Source organism: Balaenoptera physalus (assembly GCF_965194825.1).
Source record: "Balaenoptera physalus genome assembly, chromosome: 12".
Classification (NCBI taxonomy): Eukaryota; Metazoa; Chordata; class Mammalia; order Artiodactyla; family Balaenopteridae; genus Balaenoptera; species Balaenoptera physalus.
Genome location: NC_138897.1, coordinates 10,528,401 through 10,549,838, shown reverse-complemented (window position 1 = coordinate 10,549,838; position 21,438 = coordinate 10,528,401). Strand labels below are relative to the sequence as shown.

At 36.0% G+C, this 21,438-nt stretch overlaps 1 protein-coding gene and 2 long non-coding RNA genes across 5 annotated transcripts in view; 1 reads left to right on the top strand and 2 right to left on the bottom strand.

Annotated features, from left to right (window-relative positions):
- Positions 1 to 21,438, top strand: part of LOC309639119 — a 1,037,414-nt gene that overhangs the window by 243,498 nt on the left and 772,478 nt on the right. The gene's annotated exons all lie outside the window — the stretch shown is intronic.
- Positions 1 to 21,438, bottom strand: part of LOC309639132 — a 932,641-nt gene that overhangs the window by 559,325 nt on the left and 351,878 nt on the right. The window lies entirely within an intron of this gene.
- The window catches only part of CDH19 (cadherin 19), a 277,276-nt gene that overhangs the window by 148,955 nt on the left and 106,883 nt on the right, over positions 1 to 21,438 (bottom strand). For 2 of the 3 annotated variants that reach the window (XM_082415896.1, XM_082415897.1), the window contains one exon: positions 1,546 to 1,622. The gene's annotated coding sequence lies outside the window, so the exon portion shown is untranslated. Of the gene's footprint in view, positions 1 to 1,545; positions 19,448 to 21,438 lie in introns of those variants that run through there. The other variant, XM_082415894.1, reaches the window with a different exon arrangement.

Here is a 21,438-nt window from a genome sequence, read left to right as displayed (position 1 = left end):
TACATGAGAAAAATATTCCAGAAATGAGCTACAATTTTTCTTTATCATTTACTAGAACACTTACATCACAATACGTTTTAATAATGAAAACCAATTAAATAAACAAGTAGCCAGTATTATAAACAACAACAAAAATTCAAGCTCAAATTGAAATAACGTGATTTTATTCGGGATCTCAGAATTCTTACTGAAATATAGAACTGTACTTCTTTTTAACAGGACACAGAAAGAATGAGGGATAATCTCAACTGTGAGGACTAAATTGTTTCAAATTTTCCTAAAGATTACAGGAAAAAGTATTAATCATATCATTGGTAAGGTTTTGGAAAGAAAACAAGTGCAACATGAGCTGCTTCAAACCGAATTAGGTAAAGATGTATGTGTCTATGTGTGTGTCAGTTTTTCTGGGTGAAATAAATGGCTATGTAAATTTGTGTACTTTATCATCACAGAAAAAGAAGAGACAGGAGAAGCTTATTTAATTGCAGGAATAGATTCATAATTACTCATAACTCATAAATATATCTTCTGTATCTTTGAAATGTCAGTAAAACAGAAAAGAAAAAATCAGATTTTATAATTCATGTTTTACAGTCAACATCAGGGAATTGCATTTACCTTCTATAAATTACTTCATATCACAGTATCTTTTAAAAATTTTCATTAGGCCTCATACCAAATTATTAATAAAAGTTCTTTGATTTCTTTTCAGTATTTTTTAAATGCTGCAACATCTTTGTTTTACCAGAACTTGAACATCATTACTGACAGTAAATTTTCATAAGTATGAAAGAAATAAGTGTTCAGAAATGAGTTCTGTTTAATATCTAAGAAGTTTAAACTTTTTCCTGCTTTAGAATGCATAAAATGGCTTCTCAGTGCCTGTCTGTTAAATCTGAGCTCTTTTCATTTTTTCTGAAACACTCCCTGATGTAGTTCCACTCGACTATGACTTGCTTGTCTTGTCTGTTGCTTCAATCAGACAAGTCACCTCTCAGCCTCCTCACAGGCCACTGCCAGTAAGTTTTACACATGGGTAAAGAGTCTCAGAGAAAATGAGTGCTCTTTAGTTGAGAGAACAAAGGCCAGAGCACCAAAGGCAGCAGAGGCCAGGAACAGAATTCAATGAAGAGAAAGAAAATGGAAAAAAATGGCTGAGTGGAGGACAGTAAAATAAGGGAAAGATTTGTTAAATGTAAAAGGAAAAAATAGTTTTTTTTTTCCTTAAATAAAATGTTTGGCACAATTAATGCTTTGAAATAATCTATTTAATATTTTTTTTAGCAAATATTATACATACTTCAAAAGAGAATTACAAACTAATGATTTAAATTTTAAAATATCTTTCCTAGAGCTGACAGTCCACAGACATGAAGAAAAGAACATTTGGATTTTCACCATGCTTCGCCCTGCCTTTACCCAGGTATGGTCTGAAACAGCAGTTTACAAATGGCAGAAGAGATTAACAGAGAGTTAACTCCAATCATGCTGTCTTCAACTGACCAACCAAAACCCAGAGATACTAAAGGGGGAAATACATCTTACCTGTTTATCTTGGATTGGGCTGTAAGTTCACAGAGCTTGCCGATATTTCATCTGAGGCAGGATAAATGTTTCCTCCCCTAAATAAGTACAATGAGAGACAAATGAATTTGCATTTTTATTACATTACACAAGCCATACTTGTTTGATCTTATTAGTTGCACTAGTTTGCCTTGATGAGTGCCGTATCTTCAATCTGCTCATTATATGAAATATTAGCGTTCAAAACGAGCATTTTCTGGATTTACACCTGAGAAAGATTGCTGACTTCAACAACAGTTTCACACTTTTAAGTATGCTCATGGTGACTAACGTTGATGCTTCAGATGGCATAGAGGTTGGATTTACTTCAGTCCTTTAGGATAGTAGGAATTCCAGTCTGAAAGGTGAGTGACACTGGGGGAAATGGAAAGCTATGAGAGTCCTAGGAAGTATGACTATGCATAATTCAGGAAGGGGACTCTAGCAGGGACTGGGAAATAGCAGGGTATAGGGGAGTGAGTCTAGCAGGGGTCCAGGAGGCTTCTCTGCACCCTATGAGAATCTTTTACACTATCCCTAAATTGCAAAATGAAATGCAACTATGATTGCACTGTATCTCTGCTACAAACTTAACAAAGTAGCACAACGAATTAGAAAAAGTTAGCTAGTATTTGCTACATTAAAGAGGAACTCTGGCTGTTTTGTTTGTTTGCTTGCTTGTTTTTAAATCCCATTAATTATTTATTTTTTTCTCAGCCTCAGGTTATATTGTCAATAGATATCAGACTCTTTATGACATTTTCCAATGTCATTTTATTCAAAACACTTAAAAATATAATGATTATCTTCATTGAAAACTCCCCCTTCTCCCTCAAAAAACATTACCATATGAGATAAGCAATATCTTTTAGGAAACATTATAAACTCACTACAATCGCTCATATTTTTCCCCATAATGAGTGAGTTGAACAATGATATTAAAAACGAGGTGAGAAAGAAACACAATTTCAGAAGGCAGAGCATAGCATATATACGGGTGTTGCTTGTGAATCAAGCTATGTTTATGTCACTGATAGTCAATTTCAGCATGTGCTGTCCTGAAGTCTACAAGCTGGACAGAAAACTGAAAAACAAGATCAAGCTATGTGGTGTGATTGTTAACTGCTGGGAATCAATAAGAGGAGATAGCTCATGCTGGCACATCTCAATCAGAAGTGGAGTGGAAACACAGGAGGTGGGTGTACCAAAGGTAGGCAGCTTTGCAAGCAAAGCCCCAGGAGCAGCTCATTCACTGAGCTCAGAGATCTGCCTTTTGCACAGCTGTTTACTGTAAAACTTGGGGCTTTTACAGTAGAATTTTTCTCACTAAAGCACAGAGTTGTCACTGATTTTGGAAATAATGTATAGAAATCACAGCCAAAAATTAAAATTGAGAGGACCCTCTGAAATACCAGTAGGATGGATGATTTGGTCTAAATTCATTCCAGGTATAGTTAGTACAAGCTTTTTAGGGTACTTGGTATGTGAAAGGCATTGGGCTTGGTGTTAAAATTAAAAGGATGGATGAAACTAATCATTGTTCTCAAACAGCCTACTTTGCAAAGGAAAGAAATTCAGATCAATTAACATTTTGATATGGTTTGGTAAATAACACAGTTGGCTTACACAAAGGGTCCTGTGGGAGGAATATCTACTATGTCAGACCAGTAGGAGAGCTTTGAGGGTCACCCCCTGTGTAATATTTTGCTATACAAATAGGTTTTAAAAAGGTGACTGTGTTTTAAGGCATAATAATGAAATTAGGCACTGTTATGACAAAAACAATCATAAGAGTAAGTGGGGGAAGCTGAGGCCCTCATCAGAGCGGGATGATGTAATCTGATGTACATGAAGGCGCCTGGTGCCCATGAATCAGAGCCCTTTGTAGGTAGATCAGGGCTAGGTAAACACTTCCAGATGGTTTACCAAACCAAAGATGACTGACAAAGACAGACTGTTAGCTTAATCAATTTAGTTTAGTCTAAAATTTTATTTATGTATTTATTTTAGGATGGTGCTTCATAGGTGGAACATAATAACTTCGATGACCTTGGGACTCAAATGATAGTTCGAAGTAGATAGTTGGAAATATTGCCTCGAGCAAATCAGGAACACCTCCTGAGAACTTCTGCGGTAGTTTCCATATCCAGGAGTAGGATACATCAGGAGATTTATGGGGGAGTAGAGCAGAAGTGTCAAACGCTTCTGAGATAGATATTCAAGGCAAAGATGTGATGAATAAGAGGGTGGCACTGGGATTCCTTTTTCCCCAGGGCATGTACAATACTATTCTACTGTATTTTTGTTGTTGTTCTTTTGCTTTGTTTTATCCCCTAACCTACCTATATTTTTGTCTTTTCTTTCCTAGATTTGAGTTCTCGGAAGCCAAGGTCCTCTTCTAAATGTCCGTCTTTTCCCAACACAGTGTTATGAAATGTTATGCTAAGGAAAATGAAGGGCAAAGCCTTCTGTATCTGACTGGAGGTAAACCTTGGTCACAGTTTCACTAACACTTGGACATTGCAGGTAAGTGCAGCACTCATCTGTGCAACACATGGGTGATAACCACGCACATAGCCAACAGGTTGTCCGCTGTTGATCAAGTTCATACATGCAGCACATTGAACAAACCATATATTCTGAAGCACACATTCACAATGATTGAGGAAAAATGACAAGACAAAATATTGAAAAGTTAAATTTGATATAGATTGTAGATTTCTGATTCTCTCAACTGAAGTAAACACCTATACACAGAATAATACAAAATGATAGATTTATACTTGCAAATCAGGGAAAGGTACTGGCTTGAAGTCTAACAGACCACGTTCAAAACCACGCTCTGGGGGTTTCCCTGGTGGCGCTGTGGTTGAGAATCTGCCTGCCAATGCAGGGAACACGGGTTCGAGCCCTGGTCTGGGAAGATCCCACATGTCGCGAAGAGACTAGGCCCGTGGGCCACAATTTCTGAGCCTGCGCGTCTGGAGCCTGTGCTTCGCAACAAGAGAGGCCGCGATAGTGAGAGGCCCGCGCACCGCGATGAAGAGTGGCCCCCACTTGCCGCAGCTAGAGAAAGCCCTCGCACAGAAACGAAGACCCACCACAGCCATAAATAAATAAATAAATAAAATTTTTAAAAAACCACGCTCTGCCTTTGCTGGCATCTGACCTCCAGCCACTTACTTAACCAAAGCCTCGCTCACTCATACAACAACTGGACATCCTCACACAAGTTGACATTCAATGAATCTTGACTATTATTATTTTTCTGCAAGTGGTACAGATAAGGTGTTTCACTATATGTTTCTGAGGATGAACTCACAAGTTAAGTTTCAGAGATCAGAAGCCCTTTTGGAAAAGTAAGATAAACACATGAGAAATTTAATTTGGGAAGCAAAAAAATGTGTATGTGTGTGTCTTTTGTTTGTATATATTACTCTAAGTATATTAGAGGCAAAGATAGTACATGATTAGTGTAGCCATAAGAATAAAGGTATAACAATAAAATATAAGGAATACATGACAATGGAGAAAAATAAATATGCAATCTAACCTTGAAAAAGGTGTAGCAAATTTCACCAACTTCACAGATATTGTGGTATGTTAGAGACCGAGAATAATCTGATTTTTCAGCCCAGATTGGGGTAAGTCAAAAATAATACCAAACCTTACTCAAAATTAAAGAATCTGATAGCAGATGGGGCCTAAACATTCCCTACCATAGAGGTCAAGACAATATTGAAGGACACTTTAATGGAAGAGCTGGGAGTCCACCTATATGAAGGTATCCTAAGGACAATGATGATTTCTAGTCCCTACTTCAGAGCAGGAATTGGATACAGAAATGAGTGCAGTTTGGCAGTATGTGGGCTGGACAATGGGATAGTATGTGACAGTTGTTCTTGCCTTTGACAATCTTAAGCTACACCGCTAACTGAGCTTATGATGAAGCACCTTCTGTGTTTTTATTATATTCAAGCTTATTTTCCTGTAACAAGTATTTTTTCAGACATATTTTCTTCAAGGATTTGAATACTATTTCATGGAGAACAACTAATGACCATGTAGTTGGTGTTGACATCCTTATAAATGTCTCAGTATTTCAAAATAGAACATTTTATCATATATATGATGTTCAAAATATGTCCAGACTGGATATGCCGTAAATATTTGTCACATTCAAGAAATCAAAGCACAGCTAATGCATACAAAAAATAAAATTTTTCTTCATTTTCAGAAAAATTTTAGTCAGCAGTATTCATTTTTATTTGTCTAGTTTTACAATAGAATCATTTATGAGATTCTTATCTCAACCCATCCATCAGTCTGTGTAACTGGTGAGCAAAATTTTATATAAGGGAAATGTATGGCATCAGGGTTACTTTTTCTAGCATTATTTGTTCTTCTCTTTTATTTATTCTTAGGCCACCTCTCTAGTCTCTGTAAGGTCTTAAATCATTTCTGATTAAAATTTACTATCTTGAGAGTATAATTTAGATTTCACCTCTATTTTCCTCTCAGCAACATTTAAGTAAGGGAAACAAGAGAGGGATCTCTGTTTATCACCTAGTTTATCATTTTAGAGATTCCTTACTAGTTTTGATTAGAATTTGTACTGCTTTCCATAATATGGATCACACTTCATATCAATGTCAATCCATAGAGTTATTTGAAAACTTTATAAAATATTTCACTAGATGGAAATTCAGGGACCATAAGTATAACATATGAAAAAATTGAAGTTGATGGATGTTACACAATTTGTCCAAGAGTTAGTTGGCAAAAGAACTAGAAATAAGACCATTATATTCAGAGTTAATCTATCAAACAGTCAGTAGGTAAATATGGACAACCTACCAAAATTATTCTAGTTTTTCATTTTATTCTCTATGAGTTTTGCATTTTTCCACTTTAGCTGCAATTTCATGTTGCCTTTTTTCCCCTATATTTGATAACATAAGTTTGGCACTGATTTAGAGGAGAACAGCCAGGACAATTAATAGGGATAGAAAAAAGTAGAGGGTGTAACTCAGAGATGGTAAACGTACAGTTTGGGGAATTCATGGGGAAACCTCCCCACCAGGACCTTACCCCAGTTGTGATTTCTTTTCTTCTTCCTTTTGCTACATCATTTCTCAGCCATCAGTTTTGTTACATTATTCTCCTTAAAGTATCATAGAGTTATTAACATTTGGGGGCATATCCCAATCTATATGTTTATATAATACACTGATAGAAAAGAGTAACCATAAAACATGCTATAAGCAATGTGTTGATGCTTTTTTTCATGCACATCTTCCTATCATTCCACTCATTTTATATTTTGTTTTCCATCATGTGATGAACATTTCCCTTATTTTGTAATGTTGCTTGGAAAATGATTCATAGCCCAAGGCTATGACCAGAGAGTATAAAGGCAAATTTGTTTCAAAATGCCATTTTTGTGATCTAAACCCCTAATGTTTCCAAATCAGCAACTTGGGAACATTGGAGCTATTCAGTTTTGGTTCACAACAGTCAGTCTCCTCAAAGGTTGCATTGTGCTCTGCTTTTATGAATTACTTGCCTAGTAATATTACCTTCTCCAAACTCATAGCCACATTCATGTCCAAACTTCAGTATCATTCTACTCAATTCTCCTAACAAACAATAAAATGCCATTTTTTTTGCCTGTTCAGACAGTAATTATCAACTTTAAGTTAAATAAGAATCAGTATTCCTTACAGAATGAAATGCAAAAGCCAATTTGAGCATATTTCTTAAATCTATAACATGTGAAATCTGGACCACTTGCTGAATAGGATCCTGATTTCTCAGGAAGGTTATTATACATTTACCATTCAACCATGGCAGGAATCAACTTCATCTTTGTGAAATATAAAATAAAACAGGATAATTATGAATCATGTTTCTAAAACAGATAGTTCTCTATAGTTGTTATACATGAAAACTAATAATTCAGTGACTGATTTCATAATACTCTTTAGCCAGTAAGATAAGAGCATACAATGTCCTTGAATTAAAGGCTCAAACTTAATAGAAAGATCATGTCTTCTAAACTTGAAAGAAGAAACCAAGAAGGTTCAGTTAAGTTAAGCAAAAAACAGCTGCTCATACTGATAAATATACTTTTCAGCTACCAAGGAGTGGCAGAGCAAGGAAGAGACATATACATTTGAGAGGAAAAAAATCAGAGGAATGGAAGTAGTGTTTGTATTGATTATAAACTCTTTAATTATTCCCAATATGGGCCCTGAACTGAGAGCAGCATTTCGCTTTGGCTAAACTATTTAGTCAAGCAAAGGCAATAGAAATCAGCATTTGTTTCTTTGCTATTACATTTTGTTTGTTTTGCACACATTTGTTTTCTTTCTCCTGGGGAGTCTGATTTCTATGTAACTGGGGACAGGCAGCTGGGCTGTTGGTTAGGAAGTTGGTGCTTGCCCAGAGACTTAGTCAGATCCTTTGAAATAAACATGGGCCCAAGGTATACCATGTGCCATGCCATATTGCTATGGAATCAATCTGTCCAGTGCAAATCATGAACAAAATATTAAAATGAATATCATATAAGATGCACTGCCTTTGCTGTCTGATAGACCTAAATTTGAATCTCAATTCATTTTTTCACAAGCTATGTAGCTGCCATTTAAGAAACATATTTACCCTAATGTCTTATCATTAAAATAAGGATATTACATTCTACATCAAAGGGCTGTTGCAAGGATAGAAAATAATATAAGTAACATTAACTAGGACAGTAACAAATACATCAACTTTCCTTCCATCTTGTGCAAACGATTCTATAAAGTATGCCTACTAGCTGCTCCACTGATTTGAGATTTTATTTATTACAGAGTTACTTATGTTTAACCTATTTATGGTAGATTTATGGTAAGCTCTATTTATTTTATGTATCTACACAAGAGTTATTATTTCCAAAGCAACCTAATTCACATCTAGAGAATTATATAGCTGCTGAGAAAGTCAGTTCTCTGTAGCTTTTACAAACTGGCTCAACCAGAGACACTTTTACTTAGTTTTAAGAAAATCATAATTCTTCCAATGAACTAAGAAACATAATACAAAACTTGGCAAGTCAACACTTAGATAAGGCTGTGTTTGGATGACATTTAAAATCAGACACTGCTACTGAACATATGCTGAAGATTATCACAAATTAAAGCTTTTATGGGGTCTTCTTCCATCGGTACATTTGTTGCTTGTATGTTTTTTAAAAAGCCACAATTTTCTTGTTTGTGTACGATCTGGGATGCAATAAATGTTTTGGAAAGTTAAGCACACTAAATCCATTTAGCTTTGGCAACATCTGAATGTCTGTGTTTCCAAGTTTTATATTGATTCAGAAGCATCCATTAATGTTTCTGAAATCTGAGAAAACAAAACAATAAGCTGTTTTATTCTTCTTTTTCTGTGTCATTACTCATAAAATGTCAAGAAAAACTTGCTTTGAATGTTATATAATTTAACACATCACATATCATTGACATCATAAAATAATAGCATGAGTCTTATTTAGAGATACCTAAGCATACCCTCTTATATGTGGAACTTTCAGAGCAAAGGCAAAGATATTACTTTTTGGTTAAGAGAGTATGTTATGGAAAGTGATATAGAGCATCTTTAATGAACAAATACATTTGATTCAAAATGTCACATCTTTTTGTTTCCAGCTCCTCTACTGAATAGAGACATTGTGAAATTACATTCAGTGTAGGACATCATATATTCATTGTGACTTAAATCTGTTTCTTTAACCAATATTTGTTATGAAACAATCAATAAGCTTTCAGCAGATACAGCGCCTTTAGTTGGAGAGTTTATAAAGCATATTGTAAAATACAGAGGTAGAAAATATTTCATTTCTGAATTATCTGAATATGAATATACCTGAATATGAATACACTTGAATAAAAATATATCTGAAACAAACTAAGAGCAATGTATCATTCTTTTTTTTTTTTAATTGACTGAATTGTGTTCTCTCAAAATTTATATGCAGAATCCGTAATCCTCAATGCCACTGGATTTAGAGACAGGACCTTTAAAGAGGTAGTAAAGGCTGAATGAGGTCATAAGTGTGGGACCCTAATCCAATAGGACTGGTGTCCTTATCAGGAAAGGAAGAGACACCAGGGAGGTATGAGACAGAAGAAAGACCATGTGAAGACACAGCAAGGTGGCCATTTGCAGCCAAAGACAGAAGTCCTGGGGAAATCAAATCTGCCAACACCTTGATCCGGCACTTCCAGCCTTGAGATCTGTGAGAAAATAAATTTCTGTTGTTTAAACTAACCAGTCTATGCTATTTTGTTTTGGCAGCCCTAGCAAACTAATACAGTATTTAACTTTTTTCAGTATAGAAGGTCGTTGACTTACAATGGCTTGACTTACAATGATTTTTTTTTGACTTGACAATGGTGCAAAAGCAATACATATTCAGTAGAAACCCTATTTCGAATTTTGAAACTTGATTTTTTTCCCAGGCTAGCAACACGTGGTATGATCCTCTCTTGTGACGCTGAGCAGTGGCAGTGAGCTGCAGATTCTAGGCAGCCACAGGATCCCAAGGGTAAACAACCAATATGCTTACAGCCATTCTGTTTTTCACCTTCAGTACAGTAGTCAATCAATTATATGAGATATGCAACACTTCACTATAAACCAGGATTTGTGTTAGGTAATTTTGTCCAACTGGAGGCTAATGAAAATGATCTGAGCACGTGTAAGGTAGGTGAGTCTAGGTGTATTACATGCGTTTTCAACTTACAACATTTTCAGTTTACACTGGGGTTACGGGAACATACCCCATTGTAAGCAGAGGAAGAGCTGTATTTAAGTATTTTAGTTGGGATTAACCTCTTAGTTTATTTTTTTTAATCCTTATTTATTTGGATTATGACTATTGATTTATAACCAAAACAAAATTCAGAATTTTGTTTGAAAATACGTTCATGTCAGCTTAAGTAAAGCCATTCGATTAGCAACATTTATTGAATGCCAAATATTTTTCATGCATTGTAACAGGTTCTAAAAACACCAAGATTAATTAAGCATAATCCTTGCCCTCAAGGCACATATGGTCTAATGAAAGATACTGACAAGCATTCCATTATTTGTATCCAGAGCTACAGCCAGGAATCAAGTTGAGAATCCAGTTGAATCTAAGCTTTACTCATAGGTGATATGGAGAAGTGTCTGATGAATCGGTGGGCAGGTTATATTAGCCACCTCTTCCCAGACCACTAAACTCTAACAGGAAAAGGAGACACGTACGTTCCCGGAACAGAGTCTCTTCTGTCAGCGGCATCAGGGTCCCTTCAAAAGGTCTATTTCATTAGCTTACTACATATTTGTTGCAGAAGTAAGACATCTGCTGGAAAGGCATGTTGTCTTCTGCTCTGTCCTGAGGAGTAAGCCTTTATGACTAGGGAACGAATCCTGACTCTCAGACTTGAGAGATATTTTGGAATAAGTCATAAAAATATTCCACCCCACGATTAACAATATATTCCTTGCTAATATTACTCCCAGATACATCCCATGCCTACTCAATATACCAACCAATATTGAAAACACAGCTTGCAAATCCCAGATGATTTCTGCTACCTGAAGACAAATCTGTTGATTTGACTACTCACTCTTTGTTTTCTAGCAATTGTATGTATAGGGAGGGTGGGGGAATGACTTTCTTCACATTTTCAGCATAAGTCCCTTGGGGACATTTTTGAATAGCAGTTTTCAGGCTCTATAAAATCGATAACTGCCCTTAATGAAGAAATTAATTGGAGTTACCAAAATCAAAGACCTTAGTTCCAAATATCAGCTTGCCATTGGAATGGTAGCGTCACATTGCCCTTTCCTGCATGCATGCTGGGTGTTAGACATGAGACCACACAGAGAGCACAGTCAGAAACAAGGATGTATACCTATCCAAGCAACAAACAGCAGCCTGAGGAAATCAGAGGTGAGACAGCTGTTCTCTCTTTTTTTATATAATAATTTATTTATTTTATTTTTATATATTTTTGGCTGCGTTAGGGCTTTGTTGCTGCACGTGGGCTTTCTCTGGCTGCTGTGAGCAGGGATTTTTCTTCGTTGCAGTGTGCGGGCTTCTCATTGCAGTGTCTTCTCTTGTTGAGGAGCATGGGCTCTAGGCACGTGGGCTTCAGTAGTTGGGGCACGCGGGCTCAGTAGTTGTGGCTCACAGACTCTAGATTGCAGGCTCAGTAGTTGTGGCGCACGGGCTTAGTTGCTCCACGGCATGTGGGAATCTTCCCAGACCAGGGCTCGAACCCATGTCCCCTGCATTGTCAGGCAGATTCTTAACCACTGCGCCACCAGGGAAGTCCCTGCTGTTCTCTTGAATTACTGAGTATTCCAGATGTCACAAAGATCCTTCTGTTAATTCATAGTCTGGGCTTCACTTTTATTTACAAAAACCCCTTAAAGAAAAAAAAAAAAGTATCCTTCATTTGGCTGTGATGATATAGGTCAAATATTGATATTACATTTGGGAAATACTCCCTTTAGTCCTCACAGGAAGTAGGAGAAGGTACCTGTGCCTTTCAAAAAAGGCACTTATTTTAAGGCTACAAAAGAATAAAATCACCAAAGAAATTTCTAGGATGAAAGATTCAGAATTAGTAATGCCCGATTCCTACATTTTGTCGTGTGCGCTGACAGCCATCATTGATATAGGGAATATAGCTACAACAAAAGAGTTGGAGTGAAGAATAACTCAGCTTGAGATTTGCATTTCAGATGCCTGGAAAAGCAAATTCAAGAACTTTAGCATACTGGTGGCTACACAGAACTTAGTAAGTAGACCATGGTTAGGCAATCAGGACTCTGCATAGAAGTAGTAATTGTACTTCAATATGCTCTATAAGATGGAATAAGTCCTTGGCCAAGTAATAGTGTATGTAGAGAGGAAAAGGAAAGAGCTTACAAGAGAATCCCGGGTTGCAGTAAAAAATCAACAATAAACAAAGGCCAAGGGGTTGGGGGTGGAAGGCAAAGGAGTAGAAAAAAGGAGAAAAAAAAGGTTCAGAGGAGAGAATGATGTCAAGTCAATCATGGGAAATGAAGATTTCAAGGAGGAAGAAATGATTCACCCAATTCACCTACTGCAGAATCTAATGTCAGCTAACAAGCAAAAGGGCCCTTTGGTGTAGGAATGAAAATGTAGCAGTGCACAGTGCTGAGCAATGCAAAGTGCACTGTCTTTGGGGTCAGAAAGGTTTAGACGGAAAGTTTGGTTTGATAGTTTCTAGTTCCAGGACCACCAACAGGTTAATCCTTTTTCAAACCTGAAATTCTCGCTCTATAAAATAGGGGTAAGAGTCTCACCTTCTTTTCCAGGGGAAAGGTAAAGAGTAAATGCAAAGAACTTGAGAAGTATCATTTCGTGGGTAGATTTCAGCTTTCCCTTTGAATGTTATCAAACATCTCACAAAGAAACATACCTGACTCAATAAGAAATTGGGTTGAACTTATAAGCTGCTTCTATTTCAACCTACAAACTGTGTCAAAAATGAGGTGGAGCTTGGATCCAGAATTGCTCAAATTCTGCCATCCATTTTCATTTCCCTTTCTCATTGCATGAAGTGTGAACACAAAAATCTTTCAATTCAGGACTACGTGAGTCAACTACTTTTCAATTTCTACATCTAGTCTTGATGAGCATGTGGAGAGAAATTTTCTCCCTCCTTTCCTCCTTCTCTGTCTTCCCTCCTCTGCCTCCTTCCTTCCTCTCTCCCTCCCTTCCTTCCTTCTTTCTTTCCTTCCTTCTTTTTTATTTTCTTTCGAAGGAAGACACAATTAGTTTTTTTTTAACTGAAAGATGTTATGCAAATTGAAAATAAAGCCTACATTTGGTTTTCCTCTGATTTCTAAGTTGGAGTTTTTAGTAAATCTTTTTTTTTTTAATGGACTTTTAATGGAGTATAATTGCTTCACAGTACTGTGTTAGTTTCTGTTGCACAACAAAGTGAATCAGCCATATGCATACACGCGTCCCCTTATCCCCTCCCTCTTGAGCCTCCCTCCCATCCTCCCTATCCCACCCCTCTAGGTCATCGCAAAGCACCGAGCGAATCTCCCTGTGCTATGCTTCTGCTTCCCACCAGCCAACTATTTTACATTCGGTAGTGTATATATGTTGATGCTACTCTCACTTTGCCCCAGCTTCGCCCTCCCACCCCATGTCCTCAAGTCCATTTTCTATGTCTACCTCTTTATTCCTGCCCTGCAACTAGGTTCATCAGTACCATTTTTTTTTTTTTTGGATTCCACATATATGCATTAGCATATGGTATTTGTTTTTCTCTTTCTGACTTAACTTCACTCTGTATGACACTCTAGGTCCATCCTAGAGTCTATAAATAACTCAATTTCGTTTCTTTTTATGGCTGAGTAATATTCCATTGTATATATGTGCCACATCTTCTTTATCCATTCATCTGTCAATGGACATTTAGGTTGCTTCCATGTCCTGGCTATTGTAAATAGAGCTGCAATGAACATTGTGGTACATGTCTCTTTTTGAATTATGGTTTTCTCAGGGTCTATGTCCAGTAGTGGGATTGCTGGGTCGTATGGTAGTTCTATTTTTAGTTTTTTAAGGAACCTCCATACTGTTCTCCATAGTGGTTGTATCAATTTACATTCCCACCAACAGTACAGGAGGGTTCCCTTTTCACCACACCCTCTCCAGCATTTATTGTTTTTAGGTTTTTTGATAATGGCCATACTGACTGGTGTGAGGTGATACCTCATTGAAATTTTGATTTGCATGTCTCTAATAATTAGTGATGTTGAGCATCTTCATATGCCTCTTGGCCATCTGTATGTCTTCCTTGGTGAAATGTCTATTTAGGTCTTCCACCCAATTTTTAACTGGATTGTCTGTTTTTTTGATATTGAGCTCTATGAGCTGTTTGTAAATTTTGGAGATTAATCCTTTGTCAGGTGCTTCATTTGCAAATATTTTCTCCCATTCTGAGGGTTGTCTTTTCATCTTGTTTATTGTTTCCTTTGCTGTGCAAAAGCTTTTACGTTTAATTAAGTCCCATTTGTTTATTTTTGTCTTTATTTCGTTTCTCTAGGAGGTGGGTTAAAAAAAGATCTTGCTGCGGTTTATGTCAAAGAGTGTTTTTCCTATGTTTTCCTCTAAGAGTTTTATAGTGTCTGGCCTTACATATAAGTCTTTAATCAATTTGGAGTTTATTTTTGTGTATGGTGTTAGGGAGTGTTCTAATTTCATTCTTTTACACAGGCTGTCCAGTTTTTCCAGCACCAGTTATTGAAGAGGCTGTCTTTTCTCCATTGTATGTTCTTGCCTCCTTTGTCGTAAATATGCAACTCCTTACAAACAGAATAAAACACAAAACAGCAACAACAAAAAACAAGCTGGCTATGACTCTACCTTTAAACGGAGGTACATTCAAAGAAATGGCAGTCTGACCAAAAATTATTCAAAACAGAATTTTTTTATTTGATCTAAGTCTATGGAGAAAACGCTGAGCAGGTACTGAATTTCTGTACAGATCTTAAAACAGAAACAAACCTCTAAAAGTCCTTTCTCCATCTTTGTTGCCAAGTCAGGGCAGAGGCGGAGGTAAGGCAAGTGAGGTATGAACCTTAGGTATAAAGTTTAAGTAGGCACTGAGAATCTCAATAACAAACATAAATTGTATTTATTTCAATGCACTATTGAAAAATCAAAGTTAATGCCAAGGAAAATCATGATGAACAAAATACTGAGATTTTACATAAGGATGGGACCCGGTCTTGCACGATTCACCTCCCTTGTGTCACCTCTAGTCCTCGCTCTTCTGTTGCTCCAAACTTCTTCTCTCACACATATGCTGACAGCCTCTCCAAATTCTTATTCTTGGTGCACACTATGCTACAAATACACACACACACACACACACACACAGACACCACTTCTCCTTTTAATGCCACTTGAGTTTGTTCTCTCATTCAGCCTCCTTTCTTTATCATATATTAGCTGTTTTTGGCATAATATCTTGTCCTCTTGGATTTCTCTAATTTTTTAACCCCCTTTATTAACTGTATTTGGCACAATAAAGGTGGGACCAATGACTGACCCAGGGAGAAAGATTCTTGTCTTTAGAGGAATTGTATCTAGGATTTATGAAGAGAGAGATGTAAGATAGAGTAATAAATGATAATGGCAAATGAACTTACATTCATAAAGACGTGTTCATTTTTTCAGCACTTTCACACGTGGTATGTTGTGTGTTCCTTCTCTGTGACTGACAGAGGGTAAGGAGGGTATTATTACTACCCCTATTTTACAGATGAGAAAGCTGAGGCAAAGAGAGGTATATTTCCTTTTTCACGTATTTCAAATGCATCTATGCTTAGTCACTGTTTTTTATTTAGAATTCCATATTTGTAGAAAAAGTTAAGATTTTGACTCATAATTGGAGAATTATTATTCATGTGACTGCTTCCTGTGTGTTGTGAGAAATTTGATAATGGAATAGACTAGGTGAATACGCTGCCATGTAACAGCAATTATTCTGACTCTGCCTAATAAAACAAAAGTATACAATAGGTTTGTGTCTGTTTCCAACCAGCTTTGACAACAATGATGGTACGTGCTGTCAAAAAAAAAAAAAAAAGCACCATCCAAAAATAGTTTTCTTGCCTTTTGGGTTGATTTATCTGTCAAAATGATGAACCAATTGTGCAAGGAAAATCAGGATTTAGGGGGTATCTTTTTTACCTGTCACAGCAGTCTGTCCTGCCAAAGTGTAAGCTGATAAAAATGCCTGAAGTCTCTCCTTATCAGCCAACTATAGTCCTGATTTTAAAGAAGGAAAACTAAGTGCAGAGCAAGATGCTCAGGAAGTAATATAATGAAGTGAGTCCTGAAAATAAAGGAAGCAATAGCTTTTTAAATCTATGTCTATTTTACAATTTCTTTTAATTAAAAGAAAATAAGGGAAAATCAGAATGACAATGATTATTAATAACCCATTTCTCATATATTCATCCATACTTGATACCAAACTCTTTACCAATGTGCTCATATAAGAGTTCAAGTGGCAGCCATTAAGGAAAAGGGTCATACCCCTCTGGAATGCACCAAAAAATGTATCAAATTATTTTCTAAAATAGCCCAAAGCAGCTCAAGTAGTTTCAGATTGCTTCAGGCATTCTTAAATTCCTAACTGACAAGTGTTACAGAATTTAGCTGTAATCATCCTTTCATTCAAGAAAAAGTTAATAATTGCAAAAAAATAGAAACTAGCTTCTCATATTTGCACATTTTAAAATGGAGAACAAAGTGTACGATGCCCTTCAGATAATATTTATCTTTGACCAAAATTGCTAAATAATGCTGACTAGAGAAAACTAACAAAACAGATTTCTTCAGACAGTTCTGACTCTAGAAGGCATAACCTTTTTAACGACAGCAACTGGGAAAAGAACTGCAACAATAATTGTATTTGGGTGAAAATTATCATACTTGTATACAGATTTCTGAAAAATAGTCTCTGTTAACTCACTAAGATCAAGCAAAATAGATTAATGTAGTTTATTGAACCTGAGTCATTTAATAAAACTAGAACTCATACTAACACGTAGTAGATCCCATTATAGCTACATATTGCTGAAAATAATTTGATATATTTTCCATATTCATTGACAGCCAAGGATCTGACTGTGTTCCATAAATGATTTGGGAACAACCTTGAAGGCAATAAAATGTGTCTTCTACCTCATACTCACTTAGGGTAAATAGGCTGTTAAAGATCTCACATCTCTTCCTATCCAAGAATATTCCAGGGAGATAATCATTCACATTCAGCATGAACTGCTGCTAATAGCAGAGATCTTACTAGCCAGCTCTTCCATTGTCAAGGAACTGTTATCCTTCTTTTTTTTCATTATTTTGAGCCAAAATCTGCTAACCTTATACGTTCTTCTCATTGTTCTTAAGTCTGTCTTATGAGACAGTTTTAAATAATTATGGGATTTTTCCAAATATCAGGTCATCAAAATCTGGAAGCTGCTATCACCACTCTTCCCTGTCTTCTAATGCAACCATTTAAATATCTCCAATGTCCGCAACTGTTGCACTTATAGCATACAAATTAGACATCTAAACTCCATGTCAAACTCCAGATTTCATTTTTGTATGTTTTCAAGTTTGTGAAACACAGGGGTGATCATCGAAATTCAAACGTATTTATATAAAAATAGAATTGATTTCAAAACGAATACAGTAGAACTGAGCTCCTGACAAGACATTCCTCCCCGCCTCCCTCTCTTTCCAAATTTAATATGGTGGAAATTATTTCTTCCTTCAAAATGTATTCAAATTCTGATCACCTCTTACTTCCCTCATTGCTATGACATGGGTCATCATCATTCGCTGGATTATTGTAAGTAACCTCTTCACTAGGCTGCCTGCAACTTCCCTTGTTGTCTTATCAAAGCATAGTTTCTTCTCCCCACCTGCAGTGATCCTGTTAAACCATACGTAGGCTCAGGTCACTGCTTTGCTCTTTTTGCACAGAGAAAATGACAGTCTTTCTGGTAAACTTTAAGGCCTATCATGATGTGCTCCCTCTCCCCTCCAATGTTACCTCCCTGAGCTCATATTCCAAGACCTTGCCTTTCTCCTCTCACTCTGATCTATGTACCTTCTATGGAGTTGGATAAATGCATATGACACCATAGTATCATACAGTTTGGCTTCACCGCCCCCCAACGAAATTCTCTATACTCTGCCTATTTCATCTCTCCTTCCCTCTTAACCCCTGAAAACCACTGATTTTTTGCTTTTTCCATAGATTTTCCTTTCTAGAATGTTATAGAGTTGGAATCATACAGTACATAGCAGTAACAGATTGGCTTCTTTCACTTAGTAATATGCTTTTAAAATTCTTCCATATCGTTTCATGGCTTGACAGCTGATTTCTTTTAGCACTGACTAATATTTCACTCTGGATGAACCACAGTGTATTTACCCATTCACCTACTGAAGGACACCCGGGTTGCTTCCAAGTTTTGACAGTTATGAATAAAGCTGCTATAAGCATTTGTGTGCAGGGTTTTGTGTGAATGTAATTTTTCAACTCCTTCAGCTAAGTACCAAGGAGCATGATTGTAGGATCGTATGGTAAGAGTATGTTTAGTTTTGTAAGAAAACATCAAACTGCCTTCCAATGCAGTGCACCATTTTGCACTCCCACCAGCAATGAATGAGAGTTCCTGTTGTTCCTCATCCTTGTATGTACTTGGTGTTGTCAGTTTGGGCCATTCTAATAGGTGTGTAGTGGTATTTTGTTGTGGTTTTGATTTACATTTCCTTGATGATATATGATGTGGAGCATCTTTTCATACCCTGATTCTCTGCTCTATAAGTCAGTATCGAATTGTTTTAATTCTAGCATGGCAAGTCATCCTTTATCATTAGTTTTCACAACTTCTTTCATAATTGTCTACATTTATTCTTAAGATAAATTTGAAAATATAGTTATATAATTATTTTGTATCTGGTCATATTACTAAAATCTTATTTCTACTCATCTCTTAACTTACTGCCTTCAAAAGCATTATTCCTATAATCATATGAAAAACAACTTTGAAATTTGTATAAAGAGAGACATTTGGAGAAATGAGGTACTATTTTAGGAAAAAGTGTCCATCATTTTACAAGTTCCTTGATTACTGGTATGTCCAGTTCTGCTTTGTGCTCTATGATGATCATTTTCAAATGCTTAACTACAAATAAAGGTCAGTAGGTACATGACTAAGTTACACTCCATTTGCCAGGTTTAGCAAATAAAAATAAAGGAGAATGCCCAGATAACATTATTTTGGGGGATATTTCCTTGTTAAGAAGAAAAATTATTTTCTTGTTAAGTTGTATAGACAAAATATTAATTTTCAAAGCATGGGTTAGACAGTTAAGTGGTAATAATTGAGAATAACTATATCTACTATTAATGTAGAAGTAGAATGAGAAACATAGATACAGCCATTGAATATTGACCCCTTGAATTAACACACGCATGTCCACTCTGTATCTACTATATGCCCTTTTTGGGGATAAAATTATAGACCCATAAAATAATTTAGTAATATACTTGCTCCTTAGTTAAAATTCAATATAATATACTGCTGTTATTAGACACAATTGCTTTACTTAATTATTTGAAATAAAAATAATACTAAACACCATTCTCGATTCAATGTTCATAAACATTTAATAGATGTGTTAATATTGATTGTGATTTAACCATATGCTCTTTCTTATTTTGAAAGGTTTAGTTAACAACTGCTCTTTCTTATCCTGTGAGTATAATAGTATATCATAGTATAGTATATCAAGTCTCATGAAGTCAATGGGCTTTTTAAAATGCTTTATAAAATCTCTTTACATTTCATTGTTTTGAACTTATTTACATTATAACGGCAAAAATGCTGGCATTGCCAGAGAGATGAAGATCAGTAAAAGGTATGTACACTGATGGATAGATAGATAGGTAGATAATCTATGCCTTTAAAAACACTGTGTAGTTATCTTAAATCTTTACTATTATTTAAATAATATTAACCCAAAGTTCTGAAATTCAGCTTCCCACTCTCTTCTAGAAGCACTAAAATAGAAGAGGAAAATATTCTAAATTTTTTCTAACATATTAATTTAAAAATATGCATGTTTTGGGAGGAAAATTGTCAGAGCTCACAGATTTCCATTTACAGTGTTCTTACTGCTTTTTCACATATATTTTAAAAAAATTTTCTCTTACTCAAAGAGCTATTTATTTAGGGAGACTGTATTTATTTATTTATTGACGTATATTTGACTTACAATATTATATTAGTTTCAGGTATACAACACAGTGATTCAATATTTTTATAGACCTCATACAAAGCTATTATAAAATACTGACTATATTCCCTGTCCTATACATTATATCCCTGTGACTTATTTATTTTATAACTAATAGTTATAAAATAACTAGGTTTGCTTGTTATAGTTTTCAATGTTTTGTAAATAAATATTTTTATTTTTATTTATCTTTATATCATAGTCCAATAATGTGCTTTGTATTTTTTAAAAATGTATGGGCATTTTCCTTCCGAACTAAATTAAAATGGATATTTTTGAGTTTTCAATGAAACGTGTAATCCTTATCGGTTGGATAAAAAAATTAATAATCCCTATTAGCTTTTTGGTAGTGAGTCATGAAGTCAGCATCTCCTATTCCTTTATTAAACAATACTGTGAGCAAACATAGTTTTATGTCCTTATGTTAAACTGCATAAGGTGTAGGGATAAAAAAAACTACTTTCTTGCTCCAAGAAGTCTTACTTTCAAGATTCCTCTGAGTCCAAAGATGATGTTATAAAAACTATTCAATCCCAACAAACTCCCTCGCTTGCAAGGTCTGCCTTAAAACCACCCAACATAGGCCCTTAAATCCTATAACAACCTTTCCATAATTTTGTCACTTGGAAACACTCTGAGGACCATGTCAAGGAGGTTTTCTTCCATATTATAGTATGTCTGACAAGCTTAACTTTACCCTCAACAACATTTTTTTTTTTTTTTTAATTATTAGCACCTTTAATTATTATTTATTTATTTATTTGGCTGTGTTGGGTCTTCGTTTCTGCGCGAGGGCTTCCTCTAGTTGCGGCAAGCGGGGGCCACTCTTCATCGCGGTGCGCTGGCCTCTCACCATCGCGGCCTCTCTTGTTGCGGAGCACAGGCTCCAGACGCGCAGGCTCAGTAGTTGTGGCTCACGGGCCCAGTTGCTCCGCGGCATGTGGGATCTTCCCAGACCAGGGCTCGAA